This window comes from Amblyomma maculatum, chromosome 11, assembly GCF_055883805.1.
Source record: "Amblyomma maculatum isolate TAMU_Amacu chromosome 11, ASM5588380v1, whole genome shotgun sequence".
Classification (NCBI taxonomy): domain Eukaryota; kingdom Metazoa; phylum Arthropoda; class Arachnida; order Ixodida; family Ixodidae; genus Amblyomma; species Amblyomma maculatum.
The window spans coordinates 11,727,892-11,755,502 of record NC_139354.1 but is presented as its reverse complement, the minus strand read 5'-3'; the positions used below and the strand labels follow the sequence as shown (position 1 = coordinate 11,755,502).

Genomic DNA, 27,611 nt, shown 5'->3' with positions numbered 1-27,611 from the left:
CACATTATCCAAGGGTCAAAATTAACGAACGGTCCCCAAAAATTGCTCTGAGCCTCCTTTGTCATGGCGAATTTATTTTGTAAAACCTGGGCTGTGTTCAGAAACTATACGGCAACAACACTTTTCCTCAGTTCCATCAGGTACCTGCAGATTCTTCTCATATCTGTTCGTTGTTGTGCGCGCGGATGCTCCGCTATGCAAGCCGCGCATATTGTTTTACCAGTGCACAGTTTCGACTCATGGGAAGGATCGAACCACAAGGACGGAAGTGAAGGGGTCACATATTGGTCCCCGAAATGGAAAGGTACCTTCTAAAACCAAACCAAACCAAACCTTCTAAAATGAAAAGATCTGCCAATCATCTTCCACATGCAGAGCATATATGTCATTACTGTAGGATGACTGAACGCATGAAGTTGAAGCGAAATTATGCGGCCTGGCGGTTTTTCGCCGGGCCATCTAGTCGGTGTCAAGCTTGTGCGCATTTTGGAGGTTAATCGCGGCCAACTCTGCTGCACTGTAAAATTCAGGCTTGAGAACATGCGGGGGCTATGCTTTACTATTTCCATTGTACTTCAAACCACCCTCCATGGGGCAATGCGATGATGGTTGACAAATTGACCAAATCGAAGAAAATGGCCGACAGAAATTAACATGGTCTACCTTGAATTGCAACACAACTACGAGTGCTCAACACTGGATTAGATCTTCTTGGAATGAGTATAAGAAACCCAAGCTCTAGTTTCAGCATGCGACGCCAGTGCCACGCCTCTCTTGGTGGCGAGCCACCAACGCTACTAGGGAGAAGCGCGGCGGGCACTGCCGGCCAGATGCTGACGATAACACCAGTAGCTTGCGCACGTACGCGTCGTTCGGTCCAAGCGAAAAGTAGAAGGGGAGCGGTGCCGGGCGGGTGCACTCTCTGAGTGGGTGCCTTTGTACGCGTAGATAAAAAACAATTTCATTCAGTAAGTTTTAATTCAAGAATGCTGGTTTTCTTTCCTGTTATGAAGGGTGAGATGAGAGATGAACAGACTAACAATTCATTCCAAAAGTGGAAGCTGCCGATTAAATTAAAAGTGAACTGTTGCTCACCAGAAAGCATTTTTCGTGGGTTCAGAATTGACTCGTTGATTTTACTGATGCACTGCATTATACCGTATGAATGCCTTCTTAACTCGTGAGCGAAGAGGTAGAAACATTGACTGTTGCCCAGCTTCATTTTGCAGTGAGCGCTTTTCAAGAAAAGTTTTTTGCCTCCTCTTCCCCCTTTCGTGTCAAAAGAAGAGCTCTCGATTTTCATGGGAATATCAAGCCTGCTATGAATAAACAAATGCGAGCTAGCGTTGACTTCCAAACGTTCCTCAGCAAATGCTTACCTTGTTAGCATACCTGTTCAATCATCGGGAGCAGATGCAAGGAAACATAAAGCACTAAAACTTGTTTGAAATTTTCTTAACATTGTTTCGCATGTGTTTATGCTCCAGTTAATACGCGTTTGCATCTCGTGCACTGGTCTGGCCCCATCGGCACTGAACACTGCTTTTGCACATCTAGTTGCGCATCTGTAAAGCCCATATTCTCACAAAACTCGAGTCCAAACATGGCATGAGAGCCGAAATACACGAGACTAGCTTCTTCAGAGCTAGCTTCCCAGCTTAGCTTGTAATCTAGCCTAGCTTTCCAGAGCTTGAGCCTCGGGAACAATTTAGTAGGGGGGATATTTCAATAGATGTAGAATGCGTGTCTCTTACCTTCCAAGGCTTTTCAGTGGATATACACGAGTGCTATAGAAAAGTGTTTCTTGCGCGTAATTAACTTTCATCCCTAAGAGAATATGATTACTTATATGCAGAACATCGATAGAGTGTGCCAGTGAGTGCTTCAATTCGTAATGCTTATAGAGTGCTTAGTATTTCAAGCATATACCTAAAAATTAGATTTTTGATGGAGGCGAAAAGCAAGATGTCTGTGTGCTGTGTGATGTCGGTGCATGTCTGGAGCCCTTCACTACATGCCCGAGTCACTTTAGGTTGTTAAACCCCATAAGCCAAACCAACCAACCAGAAATTAGAGAACAGTTTAGCTCCGCTCTTAAGGGTATGACACAATAGCGTTTCACGCATACATGGATGGTGCTTTGCACTTTCATTTTTATTTGTTTATTTTATACGCCCTTGGCGTCAGCAAACGTTGGCTTTCTATTTCGAGCAGTTTGACACCTCTTAGTGCATTTTTCATGTTTTCTATTATGTGAACGTTTTAATTGATCAGTTACACATTTTTAGATTTGCATTACATTCTGTAATTAACATCATGAAGGATTGGCTTTTCATTCTGAGTATTTTGACATATTTGAAATCCATTTTTTTATTTTTAAAATTTTTGATTTGTTTAATTCATAAATTATATTGTGTTTCATAAACTCGTCGTCACCTGTTACATAACAATTAATCATCAATAACTAGAACCGCAGATTACAATGATACATTTTACTGAGTCCTCGATTATTTCTGACATGTGATGTGGACTACTACTACTTACTACGCCAGCGGCTTTTTGACCAAACGAGCTGTATAAGCTATTCCTTAAAAGGACTAATACATAGGACGTGGCTTATGCAATGTGATCGCTCACTTCAGAAGCGCACGTCGCGTCAAGGTATGTATCGTGGTTTTCGGCTCTCTGCTTTAGAGTACACATTGTCAAAAAGCTTTCCAACTTTGTTCAAGTTCTATTTTCAGAAAACAAAAGTTAAGCAAGCAGATTGCTCTGAAGCGGCGGCGCTGACGGTATACTACAATGTGCTGCAGATGCAGCGCGGGAGCTTTGCACATGCATGGAAGGAAGCGGAAATGCGGCTGTGAAAGAAGGTGTGGCTGGTGCGGCCCTCATATTCCCAGTTTCTATTTTTATGCCAGAGATTGCGCTCTCCATCAGGAGCCGCTGTGCCATCGTGCATTGTTTTGGGAGCCTATAAGGCAGTGTGGGCGCTGGATACGTTGCTCTGCTTCAAAAAATGTATTGTTCCATTCAAAACCATTTTCTGTGGAAGAGGCTGAAACCATTAGTGCAAGGAGTTTGCGCACTCCCAATTTTCTAATGTGAGGCACTGGGCTTAACTGTTTAGAGGACTATAGACACCTAATTTTTGGGTTCGTGTTTTATCATTTGTAATGATGCCTGGGACATTACACGGATCACCACGTCACATTTGCCTACAACTGCTGAACAATTTGTAATCGAATTTCTTTCTCACCTGTTTCAGTTTCGGTCTTAACAGCCAAGCGATGGCTGTGATGTCACAGTCAAGTCTAGGTCATGTGAGGGATGAAAATACAGCAATATAATCATTGCTGTGTCATTTGAATTCACTACAGTGATAAGCCAGCCTGCCTCAAGAACAGGAATCATTGCAAGTGAAGAATGAGCGATATATCGCTGTTTTATTGCGAAAGCAATAAAACAGATGAAAGATGAAGACCAAGAAAAAACTACCTTCATCACGCACCAAGGAACTTTCCAGTAGGCAAGAATGCCATTTGGGTTGAAAAACGTACCAGTTGCCTTCCAGAAGGCAATGCAGCGAATATTTTCTCAACTCAAAGCCCGACAGTCAAGGTATGGTGTAAGCGTATACCTTGACGACATCTTCAGTGACAATTTTCCAGAGTTTCTAAATCTCCTTGATGAGACCCACGCTCTCCTTCTACAAGCTGGCTTCAATGTTTCTTTGAAGAAATGCAAGTTTGCTGTCCCCAGTGTGAAGTTTCTTGGATTTATATCCGAACAAGGGAAACAACCAGACCCTTCAAAGGTTGCTGCAATCATGCATGCAAACGCCACGCTCATCAAAGCATCTGTTATCATAGCTTCAGACTGCATTACAGACGCTTCATCCCGAACTTCTCTACAGTCACAACAGACGCATCAGCAACAGCTCTTGGAGCGATACTCATGCAGCACCAAGACGACAGGGATGTGGTGTTGAGTACACAAGTAGATCACTCACAGAACCTGCAAACAAAAACTTCAGAGTAATGTTTGGGAAGCTGTGGCAGTACACTGCGCAATCTATCTGCTATGCTGCCGTTTTCATTTATTCTCTGACAATTGTTTAATAGCATGCCTGACGACCAACTTCAAGCCTTCATGGCTGTTCACTAGAATGCTGCTTGACCTATCTGATTTTGACTTTTTGGTTGAACACAGAGCAAGACACCAGAACTGCATGACCGACATGCTGTCACAGTACTCCTGCTCCACAGTCCCCCACGCAGCTACTCTTGGTGCTATGCAAGCAGACAGTGAAACTTGCAAGGCTATCTGTGCCAGGCTTGCTTCAGGTGAAGACACCCAGTACTTTGTCATTATTGACGACATTCTGTGTAAGGTTGTGACTTAAGAGCTACAAACTATCGTCATTCCCACCAAGATGTAGCAGCAAGTTCTGGAGCTCGTACACGACGCCAGCGGTCAGATGGATGCTCCATGTACATTGGCAAAGCTGCAAGACTGTTACTGGTGGCCATGCATGGAAGCCACAACACAGGGTTACGTTCAGGCCTGTCAACACTTTGGCCTGTCAGACACCTGCCCTAATTCACGGTCGGTTGGTTCTATGTGTTTTATGCCGACAACAGCACTTCAATCAGTGCAATGGCCTTGGATCACATCACAGTGATCCCAGCTGAGGACAAATATATACTCAATGTCATTGGCTTCTCGACGAGATATTGTGTTCCAGCTGCTGTGCCCATAACCTCTGCAAAGCACGCCTTGAAACAACTGCACTCAGTATTTTTCAGGTTTGGTGCACCTGTGATCGTCCTCCGAAAACTGCAACAATGACCAGGCGCTGTGGGTCTCCAAGCTCGACGAAGCGGATTTCGCTGTCAGTATAACCCGCTACAAAAGCACAGGAGTTTCGCCATTCGAGCTTCTGTTTGGATTTCTGCCAAAACTTTCATATAGACCTCCTTCATGTTTGCAAACAAACAAGACGATCGAGGTGGCGCTGCTCTCGTCAGCGATCCCACAGTAGGCAAAAAGCACGACCGCGGCTGCGGCACTGTGGCTAAGCTTGCCAAGGCCGTGTTATTGTGATCTGTAGGCGCCTTCTTGGCAGACGAAATGACCATGTGCTAGTATTTCGTGAGCCTCAGCGGTGAGGACAAATATGATACATTGAAACGTACACGGCGTGCAGCGTACGCACCCGCACGCCGTACCGATGGAGATTGGGTTCAAGGCGCCCAAGAGAAGCGTTGCTGCCAGCCAGAGAAAATGACCGACGTTGACATCTATTTGCTGTTTTCTCCCAGAAAATTAGGCGCGGAACGTATAGAGAATTACAAAGCTTCAGATGCTTACAACTACTTTGAGTCGAGTAAGCTGACGGTGATTTTTCTCGCCATAAATAGCGCGCGCAAACCACGTACGAAATAGTCCGCTCGAAGCATCATTGCGTTATCGGATGATTCTTCACACCGAGCGGCAAATGAGCGTTCTTGATAAGCACGAAGCACCTCGCTAGCGTCGAGTGGCTGTATGGTTAGGATGATTTAGGTCAGCACGGCAACAGTAGCCTTGACACCGCACGGATTTGCATACCAATTCGTTGAAATCACAAAGCGGCGCTTCTTTTATATCTGCTCTGTTCGTGGGCGGCTGTCGTCGTTAATGCTAGCAATTTTATCCCGGGTAGTCACGCTTAAAGCTTCCATTACCATTACGAGCTGCAGCGGCCGCTGTGGTTCCGTGGGTTCCGGCAAAATCGTCCCAGGAAAAATAAATGGCCCCAGATAAAACTTCCCCAAACAGATGGAATCAAACGTACTGCAAAGTCGAGCTTTTGCCTTGCCTGGTGCTTGGCTTATCAGCGATGAATAGCGCTCATTCTAATCAACTTTTACTGTTCTTATCTTACATCTGCGTTTGTGATTTTAGCTTGAACATTATTTATATCTTGAACCCCGCCGTTTTATTTTTTTTTTTTTTCACGTTTTGTAGTTCTGTTTACTAAAGGCGTAGACTGAGTTTCCTCGTGTCTATAGCCGCAGTAATGTATGCTACAGTGATTCTTTCTACCCGTCCGCTTGAAATTTGCAAAACATGGTACTGATGCCATGCGTTTACAAAAAAAAAAATTATTATGGCGCCGAAATTTGTGCGGTCGAGGACAAGCACGTCTCTCGAATGTGTAATATTACCCGGGTGATTAGACCTATAATAAAGAGAGATATTTCCCAGCTTGGAAACTGACAACTTATGCACTGCATAATACTCGCTGGATGTTATATAGTGGTGGGGTTCTTTTTATTTTTTTTCGCAATGCTTTCTCGCCAAGCCTTCTCCAGTTCCTGTAAATGTGTAAAGCACCCAGATGACCCAGTGCCCCGACAATGGTTATATCTATTCTAAAAAAAAAGGCATCCAATAAGATGTTCAGTTTTTTGCGAAGTGAGTTCCGGGCAGATTTTCAGTCAATTTCTTCGGTGACATTTTTTCCTAGGGGCCGCTTCCTGAGGGGACCTTTCTGCACGTTTTTTCCGGGGCCGTATATTCTACGGACCTTCTTTTTCGGGGCTGTATCTTCTGGGGACCTCTTTTCTGGGGTCGTTTTCACTTTCACCCGTGGTTCCGTAGTTAAGGCGGCCTAAAGTTCGGTCTCGGCCACTGTGGCCGCGTTAGTGTAGGATAAGCCCTCCCAACTCGCATTCACAATCAACCGCTGTGAATACAAATAAAAGCACTCAGCATAAATAAAAAAATGCAGCTCCAACCCAATTGATCAGTAGCTGCCAACACGAAGTGGGAATGTTCATCAGGAAGTAGATTAAAATAATTTGACGTGAACGCGGCCAAGGTTATGCAACATATATATACCACGGATCGAGGAGTGCAACACTGATCTCTCGCCTAGCAGCTCACTGCGCATACATACAATTACCAAAGTAAAAAAAAAAAAACGAGCTTGAGGAACAGTTTACATAGGTAAAACATCTATGCATGCTCTAACAAAGAAACAGGCCTACGCATTACAACATATATATGACGGCCTGTCTACATGTGTTACCTGCGCACCCGCGCCCGCACCGGCACTAAAACAGTACCAAGATCCCATCACGCGTCGTAAGAAGGCCAAACCCGAGTTATTCGTGACCTTTAATCCGGTAGACCGCTCTGGCGTAAAGGTGAATAAGCTCCAGCTTAGCCGTGACGAAGTGTTTGCCGCATATTCGATGAGCAGGCATCGGTAGCCAGCCTTGGCGCTTCACCGCGGCAGCCCACCACTGTTTACGGCGACCATTGTAGGGCAAGAAACCTGTGCAAGCTTACTAAACTTCCTCTAGTGTGCCTTTCAGCACATGTCATAGCGACGCGATAAGTCAGCATGGTGCTCTGCATTTCCTGGCAGCAGCAAGCCATCGCGTAATCACGGTAGGCAAAGCGACAGAAGTGTTGTTTTGCCTACCAGGCGAAAGTCACTAACGACGACAGCGCCACCGCGTTTTCGTGACGTAGCCGGAGTGAAGGAGGTCTATAGAAAGTCCTCACAGTGCAAGAGACCGACATTCGAGACAGTCTTATGGACTTTCCAGACCTTCGCAGCGATCTCAGGAAGCTCATAGAAGCCGCAAGACACTATACGACCACACCCACTGCAGCGCTTCATTTGATTTTGGAGACTGTCTGGGTACGAAAGCAAGAGCCAGTATTTCGCGGAACTGAAAAGCTTGCGCCAAAGTTCCAAGAACTATACCAGGGGACAAGGAAAGGAACATCTGTCACCTACAATGTTCGGCGCATAGCGAACTCTATTACATCCATACCAGATGTGCGTACAGCACATAAACCGGTTGAAACAATACCACCCTCTCTACTTTGACCCAGCGCTAGTGGAGCCCACATGTGAAGCCGTGCAGCCGATGCCAAGTCCTGATAACATCGTGCAAATCTCCCCTACAAGCAATGGGCCCCAATGGCCAACTGGTTTAGCGAGTCAATGACCCCAATTGGCACCACTGTGCACCACCCAAGAGGACTTCGACTTGCATACAGTATGCGATGTGAGATGCAAGCCTCTCACTGCCAGGAGCAGCCAAGCCCAGAAGAAGCAGTCTGGCAACCTTGCCTGGTCCCGCTTAAGTCCCTAAGAAAAACTGATCTAGGGACTTTAGGTTCCACGGGTCCTTAAGCGGAAGCGCTGGGCAGGAAGAGAGCTTTGGTGGCACCATGAGACAGCTAGCAAGCCGCTATTCGAGAAATTTGTTTTGTTGCCCAGTTGTTGATTATCTAAAATAAATGCACCCGTGCTCACACTAGAAAGTCATGTTTACATACATGTGAAAAAATCTCTCCCGCACGATCGAAACAACGATTCGACCAGTGACTCGGGAAAACCTTACCGCAGAGCGTGCTTAAAATTTCGTCGACGTGGCTGGTTGCCAGTGATGGCCCAGTATTGAAAATTCCGGTGGCCTGCTATTACCCAGTCTTGACCAGTCCAAGTAGCACAAAGTGGGCTATGAAGTGGTGGCCTGCATTGGGTCCATGTGGGCAGCCCAAGCAGGATATCCAGCTCGTGCCCAGAAGGGCCCCTCATGGCTGCTCACATATGCCCCTACGGTCCCAGTTCGTTCCAATGGGGGCAGCCCAAATAGGATGGCCTGCTCGGCCCAGATTGGCGAATGTGTGAAGTCTACCAAAATCAGTAATGATTCTTACAACTGTACAGGGGGGGATGGAGCCCCAGTAGGTGAACGTTTTAATGCTCGGCCAGTTAACCCATCCAATACACGAATAGTATTGGCGTGGGTTCTACGTTGGCCGGTTCACTTTGGACTGGTCCACGTGTGGCCCTCATGGCTTAATGTGTTGGCATTTTTGGGGCTGCCCAAGCCCAGTAACCATCAGGCATGTAAAATTGTACACTATTATTTACATGTCCTGTACTGAGCAACGTTACAGAAGTTTGTTCCTAGCACTATACTAATATGGGTAAGGCCACACTGGCCCCTAATATTGGTTGAAAAATTTATTTCGACGCTTTGTGGTGAAAAATGGTTGGTTGGTTGCGACTGTAGGAAGAAAGAAAAGAAAATGCATGGGCCTGCTACTGGGCTCTGTAGCTGAGCCACCTCCGCTGCCTCATGTGGACAGAAGAGATAATAAAGATAAAGCATAGGGAGACGTGCGTAGCAACGGCTGTCGTTCACCACCGAAGCGGTGGGGGTGCAATGACGCCTTGACCCAGCGAATAGACGGAGGTGGTCCGGTATGTGTTCGTAACGCAGCACAGTTATTGCTGCAGGTTGTCTGCCAATACTGCATAATTGATGCAGTTGCCAAAGTCAAGAATGTATAATCTTTAGTAACTGCATAACCATGCTTTGAACTGTTATAGGAATCCTCTAGAAGAAGCAATTACCACTGCATATATTATAAATTACATAAACAGGAACCCTAGAAGGTACAATGGAGGCATTTCAGAGTATTAAGCCCCGCTGTAGCCAATTCAGGGCCCACCGCGGCATTCCAATAACAGTCCCGATTGCTTTTACTGCCCAGAGCCCGACTATGTTTTATTTGCCTACAAGTACCCCCTAAAGAGAGGCCCATGTGGGCAATGTGCGATCATGCCTGTTTTTCAGCCCCACCGTGGCTCATGCGGGACCTATTCTGCTTTGAGTAGATAGCCCGAATGTGGCCTAGCCCATTTTCTATTTGCTTAAGGTCCACATTTGTGTTGCATCTGCCCTGAAAGTGCCCCACAAGGGGCCAATAGGAGCAGCAAACAGGCCTGACTACTTTCCCGCCCCGCCGCAGCCCATGCGGAACCTATCAATTTTTTGGGATAGGCAGCCTCATTTGGGCTAGCCCAAGAGTTTCTCCATACAGCTCATAGTTCCGTCAGACCCACCCTCAAGTACACATCAAGGGACCCATGTGGGCAATGTGTGGGCATGCCCATTTTTAGCTCTGCCACGGTCCATGCGGGAACTATAGTTGGCTTTTGAGTGGGCAGCCCCAATTAGGTTAGCCCAGGCTTTCTCCACATCAAGCCCACGTTTGCTTTGCATCTGACTTAGAGTTCTCTATGACGGACCTTTGAGGGATCGCTGTGGGAATGTGCGGTTAATTAACCAGCCACGCCTATTGACGCCCAAATGGGATACACAGGGATCAAGTGGACTTGCCCAACTTACCCATGCATGTCGGCCCTACAGGAGCTGTGCTACTTGGGAATGGTCGAGTTCCTTTTGTGAACCACTGGCCGACATGACAGTGGCCAGTTGTGGTCCGATACAAGTCCACATTTAAGTTCCTTTTGTGAACCACTGGCCGACATGACAGTGGTCAGTTGTGGTCCGATACAAGTCCACATTTAGTAGGCCGAGAACACCGGCTTTGTCTCAAAATTGACGATTGACTAACCGTTCGACTTTTGACAATCTCACGTTGGGGTGAGCGGGTTCATTGGCTTCTCACTGCTTGGGGGGGGGGGGGACGGTGTCTACGCGGCACTTCATCAATTGTGAACTTCCTGGACGGTAAATTTCTCACCAAGTCTACTGCATTTCAGTGTCTGTGTGTCGTGAGTGGACAAGGACGAAACCGCTTGGGTGCTTGCCCCAACTTACGGCGCACCTGTGTGCGCTGCTACAGATGCCCGGTTGCATAGAATCGAGTGAAGTATGCCCTCTTGGCATTTATTGCAGGCGTATTTATGCATGCCGGGTATATCGGCAAATTTGAGTCAAGGGTATGAGTTTTCCAACTGCAAGCAAGATGGGCAAAAGAATGCCGGCACCCGGGACTGCTCCCCTCCCGGTCAAACAACGCATGAAACACAGAGAGGTGATTAACATCTAACAAATGTCTAAGTAAAAAAAAAAATAAACTTGGAAAACTAGTTTTCGGATGTTTTCTAGATCTGAACTTCCGCAAACATTCCTGTGTTTGTGCTAATGCCTTGTAACTGTGCTAACGTCACGCTAGTAGACGTCTTGAAAATCTCTTACTTAGACTTTTTCGGTCCGTGTTTTAGAGGCTGCATTTTTGCTCAACATATATGTGTTAATCGACGATTGAAATTCCTAAAAGCAGTTGTACTTGCAAAGTTCTTAAGACCTGAACTGCAACAATGTTTCGTGTAGCTATGCTGACACCATTTTAGTAGACTTCAAAACCTTTCGCCCGAAGATTTTCAGTGACTGTTCTAGACTTTTTTGCTCAGTTAAGTCGCGTACGTATGGCTGGAATGCGCGGCCTTGAACTTGTGTACCACAGCGACTTCAAGGAGCGGCATAGTCGTCCGTCATTTTCAGAACCATGGTGTTTTAACGACCGTAGAGGGAAGGTCGCACGCACATGCACTTCGCTTCTTTTGCAGCAGAGTGGGAGAGAGAGGGAGAGTGCGTGTGTCCTCACGCCGCCGCTAGAGTCCAGCCAGGTGGTGAAAGCAGCGCGAACTTTCACGTACACTGACGGTGACCACGCGGCTGCTTTAAAATTTAGAGAGGAAAAAAAAATCCACAGACCGCCCTTGAATTAGCGGGCGGGGCTAGAGAAGGTACAGTCGTGCATGCGTATCTGGCCGACACCCCGCTACTTTCTCTCGTTTTATTGCTTCTTCACGCCTCCGCGTCTTTACGTGTGTTTGTTTGCATGAGGGCTTCCTCTGGATATCACTTGTATTATGACATTTTTCGTGCGCACACACACGCGCGCACGCACGCACTACAAAGCCTATACCCTAGAATATCCTATAACCAGAGGAGAAGCAGCGAGACAGATCGCAGACATGTTCTGCTTTAGCTATTCAGAAGAAGGACTCTGAAGGTGGCAAGATTGAATCATAGCAAACAGTAGGAGAGCAAACGTAGACACCTTCTTTCCCCTCCTCTCCTTCGCGAATCTCGACCGGCGGGGGCCGTATCCGCCTCCTCCGAAGGCATAAGAAAGGCGCGGCTTCTTGATCGGCCGTCGCTGCCGCGTTGCCGGCGGCGTTAGCGGAGGAAACCGGTGCGGGCGCCCGATCATCTTCCGATACACCATGGCTCGGCGAAAGAGCAGAGCGCGGTTCCAGGTCGCCGTGGACGTGTCCGGGGTAAGCGCCGTTACTCATTTCCCGGCGTACACGGCGCGGCGCGTACTTTCCGTGCCGTTGTCGGGCCACGGAGACTCACGCGTGAACAGGCGTCGGTACCGTGTGGGTGTTGCGTGTGGTTTGGACGAGGGAGGGAAAGGGATGTTGGTGCGTGTGTTGTGTGGCGTCACATACGCGTTTCAGTGTCTGTCTCTTGCTTGAAGCGCGTTCCGTGTGCGGATAAGTGCGGATATATCATTCGCAGCGGCGCTTTTCTCGGGAAGGAGCCCACATTGGTTTTGTGCGCGGTTTGTGGTACTCAAAGCGACGCCGTCGCAGTTTGTGGTCCTCAAAGCGACGCCGTCCTCGCGATCCTCGAACACAAATGGCGATTTGGCCTACGCGTCGTGTAGTTTTGTTTCCCCTACGTAGTATGCATCTTCTGACTTTCGGCGACACTTGCTGTAACCAACATTTTTGGTTCATGGCCCCTTTTTTCAAGCATTTTACCCCAGAAGAGCCGAGCACAGGGCCGGGGGAAATCTTGTCCTCATTGGCAGCCGGTGGGTACCCGGCGACACCGGGGATCGAACCCCGCACCTCTCCAATGCAAAGCAGATGCTCTACCACAAGGCCACCGCTTCGGTATGCGCGCGTTCGGATGGTGCGTCGCTTACACACGGTGTACATACGTCGTACGTCCGAGCGTTGAATCCACGCCTGGCCCGGTGTATATCGCTGTTCTTAAAGGCGGACGTCGCTCGGACAAGTTGACCTTCCGAATCGTTTGCATAACTGCGGTGTCTAACGTGAGTGAACCTGAGCCGGATGTACTCGGGGCGCCTAACATGGTTGTTGGAACTCTTAAAAATACCGCTTATTGTGGTCGATATCATCGCTCAGCCGGGATTCTGAATGCACAGTAATACGCGGTCGCGATGAACGAGGCGTCTCGCCGTGGTGCCTATCCTGGACCATAGACTCCTTCGCTGATAACGTGTGCCGTCGACGTGTCCGCAAAGTCCTGTCGTCGTTCGCCCTGTGCCTTGTACGTGCGCGGAGTACCAAGCGGTGATTTACGATCGCGCTGTTGGCGGAGCGATCACCGCATTTTCTCTTGCGTTCCATATGGGAGCTCGATGTCCAGCGAGGCAGTGCGAGTACTTCGGCCTTGGGCAGGGTATCAGCGCCGCTAGCGATGTGTTGCGCGCGCTCACGCCTTCACCGATTGCACATCTTTAAACTCGCTTTCGGTTGCGCTCATCTTTGCAACGAGAGCTGCTTGGAAACCTCTCCGCGGAATAATCAACTAAGGCTGGGTAGTGTGTCGCGACAGAAAGCTCTCCGCTTTTTTTCACCTGTTGGTAAAGTACTCTTATCTAGGGAGAATGAGCTTTGCCCACTGCCGAGGTTGTGGCTAGTTTATCGCGACGAGATCTACGACCAGGCCTGGCCATGTTCTTCGCTTTGGAGTGGCATCTCATAGAGTGAGCGGGACGAAGGATAAAAAGTCGGGAAGGTTTTAGTTGTCTTATCGTACGTCTCCTATCATCGATCCCCAGATCTCTGTTCCTTCGAGCCTACCCAGCCTTCTCCCCAATCAGGCTCGAGCGCCGTTATGTACGCGGTCGCGTTCTCTCGCGAACAGCTCGAAGGACAGCGTGGGTTGTGGTGCTGCATATCGCTAGCTTTTTAGCGCTGGATTCACAACAGTTTGGTTTGGCTCATGGGGTTTAATGTCCTAAAGCGACTCGGGCAATGAAATACACCCTAGTGGAGGGCTCAAGAAATTTCGATCACGTGGGGTTCTTTACGTGCTCTGACATCGCACAGTACACGGGCGCCTTACTTTTCGCTTCCACCGAAAAGCGGCCGCCGCGGCCGGGTTTCGATTTACTACTAGGGCAAGCGGTGGCTGCAGATGGGGCAGGCCAATGCTAGTTTTTCAAGTCTGGCCTTCACTGGCCCGATGACGGCAGTCTTTGAGCGTTTCAACTTTCATCTGCCTTACATGACTCTTTCCCGTCAGCACTCTTTGTGCGCCGCCATCTTCACTTTGGGTGCACATGGCGCAGTAACAGTGGAAGCGGCAGCGCAGGCCATCCGCACCTGTTCGCGGCATTTAGAGAGCAAATGATTTTATCTGCGTGTACGGTACCCATTCGGTGTGCTGAGCTCAGCTGTACTGGCCAACATCGGGCTGTTGCAGATAGCTAAGATGGCTTGCAGTAATCGGTTCTATACTAGAGCCATGTGGCGACTCACCTGTAGTTTACCTGTGAGCCCGACGTCAGGCCAGTATATAGCCATTCCCAAGTGGGTTCTTCAGAGAAGACAAATAAGCATACCTGGAGAGAGAGAGAGAGAGAGAGCAATGCAAGTCTCTTTTAGCCAGAATCGCGGGAAACCCAAGAATTCTAGCGCTCTTCACGTTTGCTCCCAAATATCACCGTGACATTGTGTTTATGCACCGATATGTCGACTCCACCATAATAATCGGGGACTCCATGTATAATCGGCGTTGCCGGTGATCGGAGAGCATCGATACGGCACCTTTTATTTAAGCGCGTTTAGAGCCGCTTTACCTCCCCAGGGGCGCTAGCAGCTTTTTCCAGAGCTTTTCCATCTTCTCCCGGTCGGGCGTATTGGAGCTCGCACTGCGTTAATATAATGCACCTTTCGCGGAATCAAAATCTCTTTTTATTCAAACTTCCGCTTTGTATGAACTGATGGTTGGACCCACCAACATCGTGCATTAAAACCTGTAGTTCGATCTAAACATGCATTACTGGAAGAAATTTGTAGTCCCCATCGAGGAAGAACAGTCTGCTCTCGATTGGCGTGCGGTCGCGGCAAATCGTTTGTAGGGCAAAGTTGCGCCTTTGGTGAAAAGAGTAAGTAGACGGATACCCATCGGCGACGTGTCCAGTCGGCTGGCGCTGGGTTTTCGAATGATCGCCACAATACCCCCCCCCCCCCCCCCCCCTCCCTAACAAAGGGAGAGAAACACTGCAGACAGCGTCATTGAATCATGTAGAACAGTCTTGAGCGCATTGAAAACACGTGTACATTTTCGCGGTCATTCGCAAACAACTCATACACGGCCTTGCGAGAACGTAAAATATGTGCATAACTTGCCCGGCGTTGCCACGCTGGAAGAGATAGCAGCGTACCAACTGTGCCGCTTCAGATAGGGGAACAAAACCGGCTTTAAAGAGCAGACCTAATCTCGCGGCGTGATGCTACCGCCAATTACGGATTGTGCGCCTATTTACTATATGGCGCTCCTCGTTATCACGTATACGAGTGAGCTAGCTGGCTGGCTGGCGCCTTATGTCGCTGGCAATAAAGCCGAGGAAGTCCCCACTTGAATATGCGAGTGCCGTGCCGGAGCTGCACGAGATGTCGCGGAGGATCAGCGTTTGCGTATTGAAATGTATTATTGTCTCTTTTTCTGCGTGTTTTAATGCCATGGTCGCGGCCTCCTCATATACCGCGCACATGATCAGCGTTGCGCAAACTGTACACCCGTGTTTTGCGCTCTGTCTCGCTGACAGGAGCGCCACACTATACGGCTCTGAGAACTCCGTATATACCCTCTACTCAACGCACTCGCGAGCCAGCGGCCCACGTGGCTAGAAACGCCTTCGCCTTGTATCCATGCAGCCTCAGCTCTTTTGCGATGTGTACATTCGCAATTTATGGCCGCCATGCACCTTTCTTGAATAATAATAATAATAATAATAATAATAATAATAATAATAATAATAATAATAATAATAATAATAATAATAATGCATTATACGTACAACTGCAACGAAAGAAAAGTCAAGTGCTATAGTGACCCATCACGTGATGCAGAACAATCTCTACTCGAGGTGGTGCGGTTCACGAAGGCGCCTATAATGGTCATGGCTTCCTCAAACCTCAGTCTTGTTAAATGTTCACCAAAGAGTCGCTTCTTGCGGATGATTCTGTTCAGTTCAGTTCAGTTCAGTCGTTCAGTCGTGTCCGACTCTTCGTGACCCTATTGACTATGTCACGCCACGCTTTCCGGTCTCTCACTATCTTCCTAACATCACATAACTTCATCTGCAGTGCCTCGAGGATGCCATCTAACCATCGCGTTCGCTGCCTACCCCTTCTCCGGCAACCCTCAACCTTTCCCAACATCAAATCTTTCTCCAGCGACTCCTCTCTTCTCATCAGATGACCAAAGTAGCTGAGCTTTAACTTTAGAATTTGACCCTCCAATGAGCAGTCAGGGTTTATGGTCGACAATATTGACTGATTTGATCTTCTGGCAGTCCAAGGAACTCTCAAGAGTCTTCGCCAGCACCACAATTCAAACGCGTCAATTCTTCGGCGGTCAGCCTTTTTCACAGTCCAACTCTGTACATGTCCTTTTTTTTTTTTTCCTACCGAGCTGGTCGTCGTTCACTTAAGCTAATCTCCTTCCGCTGTATGCGTTCGCGCGTACAATTTCAGTTCGTCTTGACCGTCTCTAGAAGTCCGTCGGACCATCGCGGAGGATCCTGATCAGAATATCGATCCGTAAACGGTATACAGTCTTGATAGAACAATAAAAGAGAACGACCAGCCTAGAATATATCCTGTACACGCACGGCAGCATGCACTCTGCGTGTGGCATTGTGAGCGGGGGGATGATATATGTTGTGCATCTGAACTTCGGAAATGAGACGAAGAAGACAGCGAAGGAGCCTGATGATTAGTTTGCTCTCACAGTGACTCGTTCGTGACGTCATCGTCGTCGTCATCGGCGTGATACATAGCGTGACCACTCGAATGGCGTCATGTGCTCTGGTCACCATATAGCTCACATGGCTCGCCAGATGGTGCCATCAGCGCGGCAACGAGGAGCCGCGTGGGCGCGCTGCGCACGGCTGTCAGGGGAGCCTCCTCATTTCAACGCAAACCACCAAAGTCCCTCCGCGGTAGCTCATTGGTTAGGGCGCTGAACTGATGAGCCCGAGGACGCGGGTTCGATGCCAGCGGCGCTTCGATGGAGGCGTAACGCCCATGTACTGTGCGAATTCAGTGCGCCTTATTGCAAGGAACACCAGAACTACTGGTGTTCAAAGTTTCCGGAGCCCTCCACTGCGGTGTTCCTCGTAGGCGATGTCGCTTTAGGACTTTAAACCATATAAACCAAACCTATTCGCAAAAGCAAGGACAGCGGCGCTGGGCAAACACGTTGACGCTAAGGCGCAGGCCACAGTGGCATATATATGAGTTGCCTCTCTCTTTTTACCTTACTTGGTGAGCTGGCCACGTCCGAGTCCTACTGGCGCGTTATTTCACCCTTATTCTCCTTTCTTCATTTATTAGCCTGCCTTCATCATTTCCTCATTTATTTCATATTAATCGCACTGTTGCTCTGCATGCATGGTCTCGACAGAGCGCGGGTCGAGTAGATGATTCGAGAAAAAGAGGAGAGGTTTTGAGAAGGAAACGCATGTCTAGTTCATGTAAACGTAGCTTATGAGTCGTTACCCAGCGAACAGCCGTATACCGTCGACGCTGCTACTTATTCAGTGCCTCCTTTTCACTTCAATGTGTGTGTGTGCGCGCGCGCCATTGGGTACAAACTTAACCGCGATCTCTCTCCCTCAATCCCCTCACCGCTATTCACACGCCATAGCGCTTCGCGGATAGCGTTTGCCGACAGTCGCAGTTTCCGCGCCTGTACGTATGTGTTCGCGTGCGCCCTTTGCAGTTCGCCGCGTGCGCGCGGGCGTCTGATCTTGAAAAAGGCTATTATTGTCGCTTTCTTTTGAGTGCCGACCGCTTTGCCTAGCCGCCGCCTTTTACTCCCTCCTTTCTTTATGTGCGTGCCGTTATGTCTGCATACGCGCTGAGGCCCTGCTGAACGGCTCGACGATAAAGCAGTCGGTCGGCCGAAACTAAATTTTTTTTTTCTCGTACGTCAAGAAGAACCGCTGTCACCTTGACGTGTGCGCGGGACATTCTCCTGTTGAGATGAAAGATCTGCGGACTGCCGCGTGTCTGTGCCTTCGCTTATAAGTTTTCGTGATGCGTATGAATATGTGCCGAAACTCTCGCACTTCTTATTGACTTCTGTTTGGGCGGCTCTTTTTGCGCCGGTAAGTTGCGGTGGACTGTCTCGACTTGTGGTGAGGCACCGTGGGGACGACTCGCCGCGCGGGGATTTTATTCCGGGACCATCATTTCTCCCGTTCGCTCGCTGAAAGGCGTCCGCGGTGAGTCGGTTCTCTGGATTTCCGGAGGGTTATACGGAGAGCAACACGCCACCATGCCGAGTGCCACCTGTTATCTTTGTGGTGTTTGCATGCTTGCGTTCTTTATGTAATCAGCAGTATCTTTGCCAGGCATGTGCGGTAAAACTTAGAGCATTAGTACCGGCCAATGCTCTCCACACAGTTGTGCTGTGGTGCCACCCCTTTCCAAGCAGGTGTTACAGCCAGATCCTTCCGTGCCAATACTCGCACCATAATATTGGAGGACGTTGTAGACACTTGTCGTCCCGATGGCCAATTGATTTGTTTTACTTCGTGACATCCTACTCCTTTATGCAGCCACGCACACACACCGTGTGTGCCCTTTAATTGATAATTTTGCCTTTCGCTAAGTCGGGGTGTGTTATCCTGGAGCTATTAGGCGCCACCGTCTCCTGTGTTCAACTCGTGACTAATTAACGCTCTGATGCCTCGCGGTTCTATAACAATCCCAGCCTTAGTCTAAGAAACCTCCAATGTGCCTCGATTGTTTTTTTTTTTTCTTTTCTTTCGCTGCGCAAATAACTGATCATTGCGGCCGCCATTTGCTTTCGATATGCCTCGCGCGCACATTAATTGCGCGGTTATGCGGCCTTGAGTGTTTTCCGGCCGCCTCGTCGTATTCCCGCAGAGGTGACGCTCAGCTCCGCCAAACGCGGCCAGGTCGCGGCCTACGGGGCCTCTGCGATTGGCACGCCCCCCTGCGTTGTCGCCGGAGGCGCTGTGAGCGAGAGATGCAATGACCTCACCATGATGGTGGGTTCGACGGAACGCGCTTTTTGCCATCGGCACCGTTATTGAAAACACACCGCCCTATAGGATTGCGCTGTGCAGGAACGTGACGTCGCTGGAAAGTCACATACGCACTGGCCCGATGTCTCTGCATTTGTTTGCGTTGCGTTTCGCTGGCGGCACAGAGCACCGCTGTCTTTCCCAAGACCTGGGCTTTTAGCTGAACCTGCGAAGCCTCAGTTCTCTTCGTTTTGATGAACTGTGTTCATTTATGGCATGATTTCGGCTGCGGTCATTTTGAAGCGCCCTGAAGCTGCTTCGTTGTTGGGTGAGTGGCATGTCTTATACATGGGCTTTGAAAACGCCCCGGTCTTGAGTATTTCCCTAACCGTTTTCTGCCGACGTTTTGAAAAAATTACAAGGGTTCAACGCTGCTGAACCAAATTGAGCGAAAGTTAGCTGCGGTTGACCGAGCGTTCTTCTTGTTCTCTTTTTCTTCTTCCTCAGCCCACATATAAAGCCCTGCTTTAACCAACCTGTATGAACGTGCCTTAGTGACCTATAGGGGTAACGTGAATGCCAGGGTCCTAGCAGGCTGATTCTAACATAACCGTCCCATGTGAAACGAGAGAGTTAAGTTGGCAGCTCCTGCCAGCCCCACATATAAAGCCCCTCTTTAACCAAGCCGTATAAACGTGCCTGACGTCACGTATCACGTGAACACCAGCTGCGCCTCTAGCCAAAGCCTTTTTAGCGCGCCGCACCGACCGCTTTTGTGTCACGTGGGGTGTGACATCACACGCTACGCCGACCGCTTGAGTTGGTAGCCCAGCTCTCACCCTAGTGTCACGTGGGGTGTGACGTCACAGCGTCACGTGGGTGCGGCCGCACCACGCTGAAGGCTCGAAACCTAGAGTAGTATTGCTTTCGCAATAAAAGTGTCAGAACAGGCAGCGAGGCGGTTTTTCTCCAAGAATGGCGTCTTCGAAGTTGCGTTTCGCGTTCCTTTTGGCAAAACGCCAGGTGGATGAAATTTCCGGAGCCCTTCACTACGGCGTCTCTCATAGCCTGAGTCGCTTTAGAACGTTAAACACCATAAATCAAACCAAACCAAAGTACTCCTAGAGTTCCTGCATATCTTGTCACCACGTCACTTCTCATCGGGGGAGGCCGGAAAATCGAAGCTATTTCTTTAATACCCCTTATGGGCTGCCCGCCGGGGTGTCGCAATGGTTACGGCGCTCGACTTACTGTGCCCAAGGTTGCGGAATCGAATCCCGGCCATGGCGGCCGCTTTTCGATAGAGGCGAAAAGCAAGGCGTTCGTGTACTGTGCGATGGTAGTGCACGTTAAAGAACCCGAGGGGGTCGACATTTCCGGAGTCCTCCATCACGGCGTCTCTCATAGCCTGAGTTGCTTTGGGACGTTAAACCCCACAAACAAGACAAAACCAACGCTTGCGGACTATTGCCAAGCGCATCGCGAACCTGACTTGCATCTGCGCAGCTTTCAGCTCTGGGATCCCTCCCTCGCGGTCTCACCTCATGCGCTTTAGGGACTTTTTTTGTTGTTGTTGTTTTGCTATTTTTCACGAAGTAGCAGCTACGCCCGAATGGTTGTATATGCTTGAGCACTGGTGGTGCACATTCGTTTACATAGCCGTGGCTTCCCTTTCCCCTGAAGACTCCGCGCCATTCTGCCGCCCTTCAGTTAAAATACGGCGGTGTTGCATTGCAATAGATGTGCGCCGGTTTCAGCACGATAACGCTGTTTTTTTCGGGGTGGTGCAGTGGTAAGACGCCCGACTACTGTGCCGGAGTTCCCGGGATCGAATCCCGACCACGGCGGCTGCGTTTCGATGGAGGCGAAACGAATTGGCGTCCGTGTGCTGTGCGATGTCAGCGCACTTTGAAGAACCCCAGGTGGTCGAAATTTCCGGAGTCCTCCACTACGGCGTCTCTCATAGCCTGAGTTGCTTTGGGACGTTAAACCCCACAAACCAACCAACCAACCTTTATTTTTTGTATAAGTAGTGGGGGGGGGGGGGGGGGATTTTCGAGCGGCTGTTATCTCGTTTTTCCACCCCCTTCTCTGTGCTGGTGTGTGTGTATGTTGCGGGCAGGCGCATTTCGAGGCTGCCCGCGGGGAAGGCACATTCTTCTCAATTGGCCTCTCTTCGCCCGCCTAACGCTCTGCCCACGGTTGCCTCCAACTTTCCCTGCTTCATCGTATCCCGAATCGCTACTCGTCTCCGGAGAGGTGCGGCGTCTCTTGCATCGCCGGTTGTGCAGCTCCCACACGTCTCGTGCTTTTATAAAATGTCTTTTTGCGCATGTATATTTGGCCGCTGTGTGTGCACGTGACGGGGCGTGTTGTTTTGCGGGGCTGGGCGCAGACTGGCGTTATGCAAATTGCGTATAACCGTGTCGAGGAGGCTTGTTGTTCCGAAATACACACGCGGGGAAATCCCCCCTCACCCCCCCCCCCCCCCTCCCCTTTCCTGTCTTCCTCCTGCGGTGGGGCAAGAAATGACTGAGGAGAAGGCGGCGGCAGGCTTTCCAGCGGTGACGCAACGGGTGCAGCTGCCTTGCATTCATCGCCGGTATCCAAGAAGCAGTATTGTGCATATACTGCTCTCTAATATACAATGCGGGGCCTAGAAAAAGAAAAAAGTTCATGTTTTATTCCGAACAACGTCGACTGTGTGTTCGTCGTGCACATTTTGGCGGCGCGTGAGAAGCTCTCGAGGCAGCATGTGTGTGTGTGTGTGTGTGTGTGTGTGTGTGTGTGTGTGTGTGTGTGTGTGTGTGTGTGTGTGTGTGTGTGTGTGTGTGTGTGTGTGTGTGTGTGTGTGTGTGTGTGTGTGTGTGTGTGTGTGTGTGTGTGTGTGTGTGTGTGTGTGTGTGTGTGTGTGTGTGTGTGTGTGTGTGTGTGTGTGTGTGTGTGTGTGTGTGTGTGTGTGTGTGTGTGTGTGTGTGTGTGTGCGTGCGTGCGTGCGTGCGTGCGTGCGTGCGTGCGTGCGTGCGTGCGTGCGTGCGTGCGTGTGTGCGTGCGTGCGTGCGTGTGTGTGTGTGTGTGTGTGTGTGTGTGTGTGTGTGTGTGTGTGTGTGTGTGTGTGTGTGTGTGTGTGTGTGTGTGTGTGTGTGTGTGTGTGTGTGTGTTTAATGTCAGTGTGGCAACATAGCGGGGTGGATTGCGAGCCTGCATTGAAGATGCCGTCGCGTGCGCACACTTCTTCGCGGTAAAATTTCGCTGGAAGCGGGGCGTAACGGGTCTTGCAGGAAGCGTAACGGGCGGGGCCGGGGAATGTATCGCGCTGGTTTCCTCTAGCGCCCCCTCCTCCTCGTCGTCGTGGCCGCCTCGTGTTATCCGTGCATCGAGATTTCAACCGCGGGGTATTTTGCTTAATGCTCCATGGTTTACGCATTTTCTTTCTAGTTGCGAGGCGTCTGCAGCACGACCGCGTTTCGTATACGCTCGGGATGCAGGAATCAGCGAATTAGGTATACGCAACTCGATTCGATTTTACTTGACGGTTTCGGCGCTCATGTAAGTCGGTCACGGCATATTGTACGTTCCGTAGAGCTATCTTGCTGCGCCGCGCTAACTTCATTTTCCCACGTTTCTTTTTTTCCCCTCTCAGTCCAAATTGGGGGTGCCATCACCGAGTGTCGAGTGATGACACATGTTGCGAGACCATGCGTAGCGACAGCCAATAAAACATCCTGAAAGTTCCGCAACCACATCAATTAAGTGCGGCATCAACAGTCGGTGAAGGTAGCTCGAACTTGAGCTAGCAGTAGCGATACAGCTAGCTGTATTAGTATCTCGATGGGTCAAAATATGTACATTGTGTTGACGCGTAGCTTAAGTGGGGTCGCACTTAGCTTGAGGAATGGGTTATCATAGTTTGAACGTACGGTGTAGCTTCGTTTGGATTCCGCATGTGGCGTGCCGTTAATATGTATGTGCGCGGCTTCATCGCTGTTACATGTTCAGAAATTAGTCCAGTTAGTTCGCGTTGTTTAGCATTAATAACTTTACATGTAATACGGCAGTCTTTTCTTTTTTTTTTTTTTAAATTGGTCGGCGCAAGGGCTGCTTACAACGAATTACTGGAGGTGCACAACTTATTCTGTCCCACGTATGTTCATCGCCTGATTATACTCTCGGACTGTGTGCTTCGCCGTAGTCGAACGACTTACATCAGCAGTCCCCTCCCTCGCCGCCGGCGCTATATATTTTGAAAGGAGCGCAGAAACACGCTCCTACTTTTCCTCATTTACTCTAGCTAGTGCAGCCAGCTTTGAGCTTTGCGACACCGCTGCCGTGCTTTGAAAGCAAGTACTCACGTATGCAAACCTGCATGCGACTAGTCGGGACTTTTCTTCTTTTCTGCGCAATCGACTTTCAAGATCTACCTCGGCGGGCTTTCTTTTTTTTCTCTCTCTTCAAAGGAGTAAACAGCGCCAAATGTTTCACGTTCTACGTTGGCGTGCATTGGACAATCAGCATGCCGTGTGCGTTGCCGAGCAAACATCTCTCCAGACGCTTACTTGTGGAGAGTTGAGCGATTTCCCCTTTCTCGTGTACTTCTATGAGCGGCACGTGCGTGCACGGCTTTGCACGTGCTAGCGCCGTGCATTTGTCGCTATGTTAGATACCATGAGGAAAGTTAGAAAGTTGTCAGCTTTTTATTTATTTTTTCTGACCCGCTCATTATACTGGAGCTATGCAGTCATTCTCTATTTTTCTATATTTGCTCGCTGGAGACTGGGTGCTGTAACGCTTGTATGAGGGCTGTAGAACGATTTAGACATTGTGCGCGTATCTCGCGAATGGGACGTAGGGAATATATATATTCACTGTATTCAACAAGCAAGCATTCCAGGTGAATTACCCGGCAAATACCCCCCTCCTCCGACCAATAAGAAGACGAGCAGCTTGCGCTTCACGCGTGCGCTTTTGAATCGGGCTTTACCCGACTGCGGAATGAAAGCACACACCTGAAGGCGCCCAACTCGCTATTTTCACTTGGAAGCATCGAATATGCGAAGAAAGATTAGATCGGCACTCGCGTGGACACACGCGACATGTAATTGGCGAAGGTGTCGGCCCCGGCTGACGACCAGAAAGGGACATCGGGCGCTGCTTAAGTGGCACGGACAATCTGCATCTCGGATAAGTGATCAAGCAAACGGGAGGACGAAGCGGGGAAATTCCGATATCTGCGACGAGTCAGCACAGCGACGATTGTGGAGGATTCGAGGACGCGCTTTCTTCGTCGTTTAGCGCGTCGCTTCTACATAAAGTGGTGTCGCGTATACACCCTGCGCCGAAAGTACGCAGGCCGCCAAGTTTATTTCATGGCAGCGGTGGTTATAAGGCTCATTCTGCGTTGGCAGAGCTCTGTTATCCTTTTCGTCTCTACGAAAGCTCCTACTTGCGTGCGTAACAAACCATGGGCGTCTTGGTAATCACACCCTTGTTACTCCATGTGCATCAAAAGGATGTAATCTTCTGTATTTGCCCCTCTCTGGGTCCTCGACCAAAAAAGGTGTAGTTTAACCACGTTACGATCCTCGTTCCTCAAAGAGCTTTTGTGGAGCGTGCGAACGAAGCGAAGCGTTCACCATGGGCTGGCTTCTATGCGCGCGGTGGCTGGGTTCCCACCGAACCTAGACGCTGTATCGACGACACAAACGGTGTGTATTTTGCCGTTGTGTGGCCAACAGCCATCGCTAAACTGCCCGTCCGTGGAGCCGGGGTATATAGCGCCTTTGTGAGCGTGTTGCGTAGATGGCAAGGTCAGCGATGTTGTGTGTATTGACAGGCGTGTCAGGCTTCTGGCCCACGGCAGCAGCCGGACGCGCGTATCTACCGTGTCATCGAGGATATAACGGCTGTGCTTTCTTTTCTTAACCGTTGCGTTTCTAGGCCCGAGTATAGTGGATTTGGAACCAGGGTGTCGCTACCACTGTTCTTTCGGGGTTCATGCGCTGCTCCAGTTTCTTCTTTTTCTTTTTGCGGAAATGTTACCTTTCTTGCACGAGGATAGAGGGCATCGAGAGATGCACACCAAGTCCCCGCCGCCGAAGGATACCCACTGGGAATTCCACGGATCATGCGAACCACATGGGGCATATTCTCGAAAGAGTGCTTACCGAAACAGTTAAGAGACTTTCAGGAGAGCTGGCCAGCTTTTTTTCTCTGGGTTTCGTATCGTCGCAGTAGTAGTATATAGTATTAGGCGCAACCGGAGAATGGTTTCTATGAAGACCACTCAGTGGATGGTTGCCTACCATAAGATCAGGATTACTTCCGAGGGAGGAGTGGAGAGTATGGCAGGAGCGTGAGATGCACGACCAGTATTATGCCGTTGCAACCGTGTATACGAAGAGGAGGCCATCCGAAGGGCATGGCGCGATCTCACGTAATGCTCAGTCGGAAGAACCACTCGAAAAGGAGGATGGAAGGAGTACCGAGGGTATGGAGAGCGAGCGAGCGGGCGAGCGAGCGAGCGAGAGAGAGATAATATAGCGTGGTCCGTCGCAGAACCGTAAACTTGGGGAACCAAGAATAGTGTTGTATTCGCGTGCCGCTTTCAGATTGTTTATACTTCGCCATATTGTGAAATGCTTTAGTTGTCGTTAAGTGTCGCGTTACAGAATGTTAGCCAACCGCGGCCTAGGAGTTTGTCGCAAAACACTACACCGACTCCATTGATCACCGCAGAGAAGAGCGCAGTGATGTGGATGTATAAAGGAGGAGGGCGAATGTACGATGATATGCGGTATATACGCTAAAAAGCTGCGTGCGACCGGCTTACTGGGCAGAATACGTCCGCGCTTGTTGACGGCTAGTCAGTGCCTATTTTGTTTCTGTTTTTAACGCCTTCGCGCCACGCGGTTCTCACCGGGATTATGGGACGCCGCATGTGATTTGTCTCGTAAGAGTCGAGAGCAGCTGTGTGGCGGTAAGTGCGTGTTGTCGCCACACTCTGTGAGGGCTCAGCTTCGCTGAGTGTTCGAAGGTCCCGTCCGCTGCCGCTCGCACCGAAGGACGTTTGTTGGATTGGACACATATATTCCGGCTGCGTGCAGTTTTTGTCTTGGTAAGATATGATTTGTTGGATTTTCGGCGCGCCGTTCATATGGCGAGGAAGGGCGTGTATACTTACTGCTGAAAAATTTACTTTGTGAGACATAACTTTTTTTTTTTTTTTTAACGGCCATTATATTTGAACTCCATATATCGACGTTACCAGGAAGAGTTCAAATATATTTTCTGACGTCGCTACATTTTTTTAATTTTGTGACGCAAGCGTTTCGTAGTAACAACAGAAATTATTGAAATGACAAAAAGCTTTGTTTTGTAGCAACAGATCAGTTCTGTCATGAACAACAAGCGACATCGCAATAAGAGAAATGCTTCGGTGCGTCGAGAACGCGAAATATTTTGACTTTGCGCGTGATTCTAGTTTTGTTTTCTTGTACCGATGACACTATAATCTGCTATTAGTATCGTCTCTTTTTTTCTTTTTTTTTTTACTTTCATTGCTTATGCACGCCGAGTTTTCAGGGATAGTCACCCGTTTTAATCATTAATGGACGCCTTAAAATCTGTCGTTATATACTTATTTAGGTCATGTTCTTCGGTGCCGCGTTCAGATGGGCCAGTTTCATTGAATTCAGGTCGCGTCGAGTCGAAGTAATTAAGTACAGACGTTTTTCAGTTGTCACAACGACATTGATGTGTGGTTTTTGAGAGTGAACGTGTTGTGACGACAGGTGTTTCTTTAGTAACATCATAATTTTGTGTATAGTTACAACACAAAAACACTACCGAACTATAACAAAGTACTACAGAAAAGTCTGACGTGATGACAGAACTACAGAATATTTTGTCGTATTTTGACATTATTCAATAGTTTCTTTTTTAAAGCTGAAAGCCTTAATATAGGCTGTGTTATGTCCACAAAAACTGTAATCAAAATGTATCAATATTGATGGATGTGACGTCATCATCTGGTGATGTCATATCGAGTCATTTGTAATTAACAGTTGTGAATAATGAAATAAAAATGTAACAAATAAATGATTACTACTAATAACAGTTAATGATAAAAATAAATACCGATAGTGGTGCAGAGGTTAGGGAGCTCGACTAATGCGCCCAAGGATTTGGGATCGAATCCCATTTTGATGGAGGCGAAAATTGGGCTTGTGTGTGCTGTGCGATGTCAGTGTATGGAAATAACCCAAGGTGGTCGAAATTTCCGGAGCCCTCCACTACGGCAACACTCACAGCTCGAGTCACTTAGGGACGTTAAACCCCGTAAACCAAAGCAAACACAATTACTAATAAGATAATCACTAAATAATTAGTGATGAGGTAATTAGTGGTATGTAGTCAGTAAAAACGTCGCGGCATTCGCTTACGCTTTTGCATTCTCCCAAAGCAGTTTCTACAGTGACCTCTTTTTCTGTTGGGTGGTATATTTCTCT

At 48.9% G+C, this 27,611-nt stretch overlaps 1 protein-coding gene across 7 annotated transcripts in view; it reads left to right on the top strand.

Annotated features, from left to right (window-relative positions):
- LOC146172867 (uncharacterized) overlaps positions 1–27,611 on the top strand; it is a 206,815-nt gene that overhangs the window by 106,752 nt on the left and 72,452 nt on the right. The window lies entirely within an intron of this gene.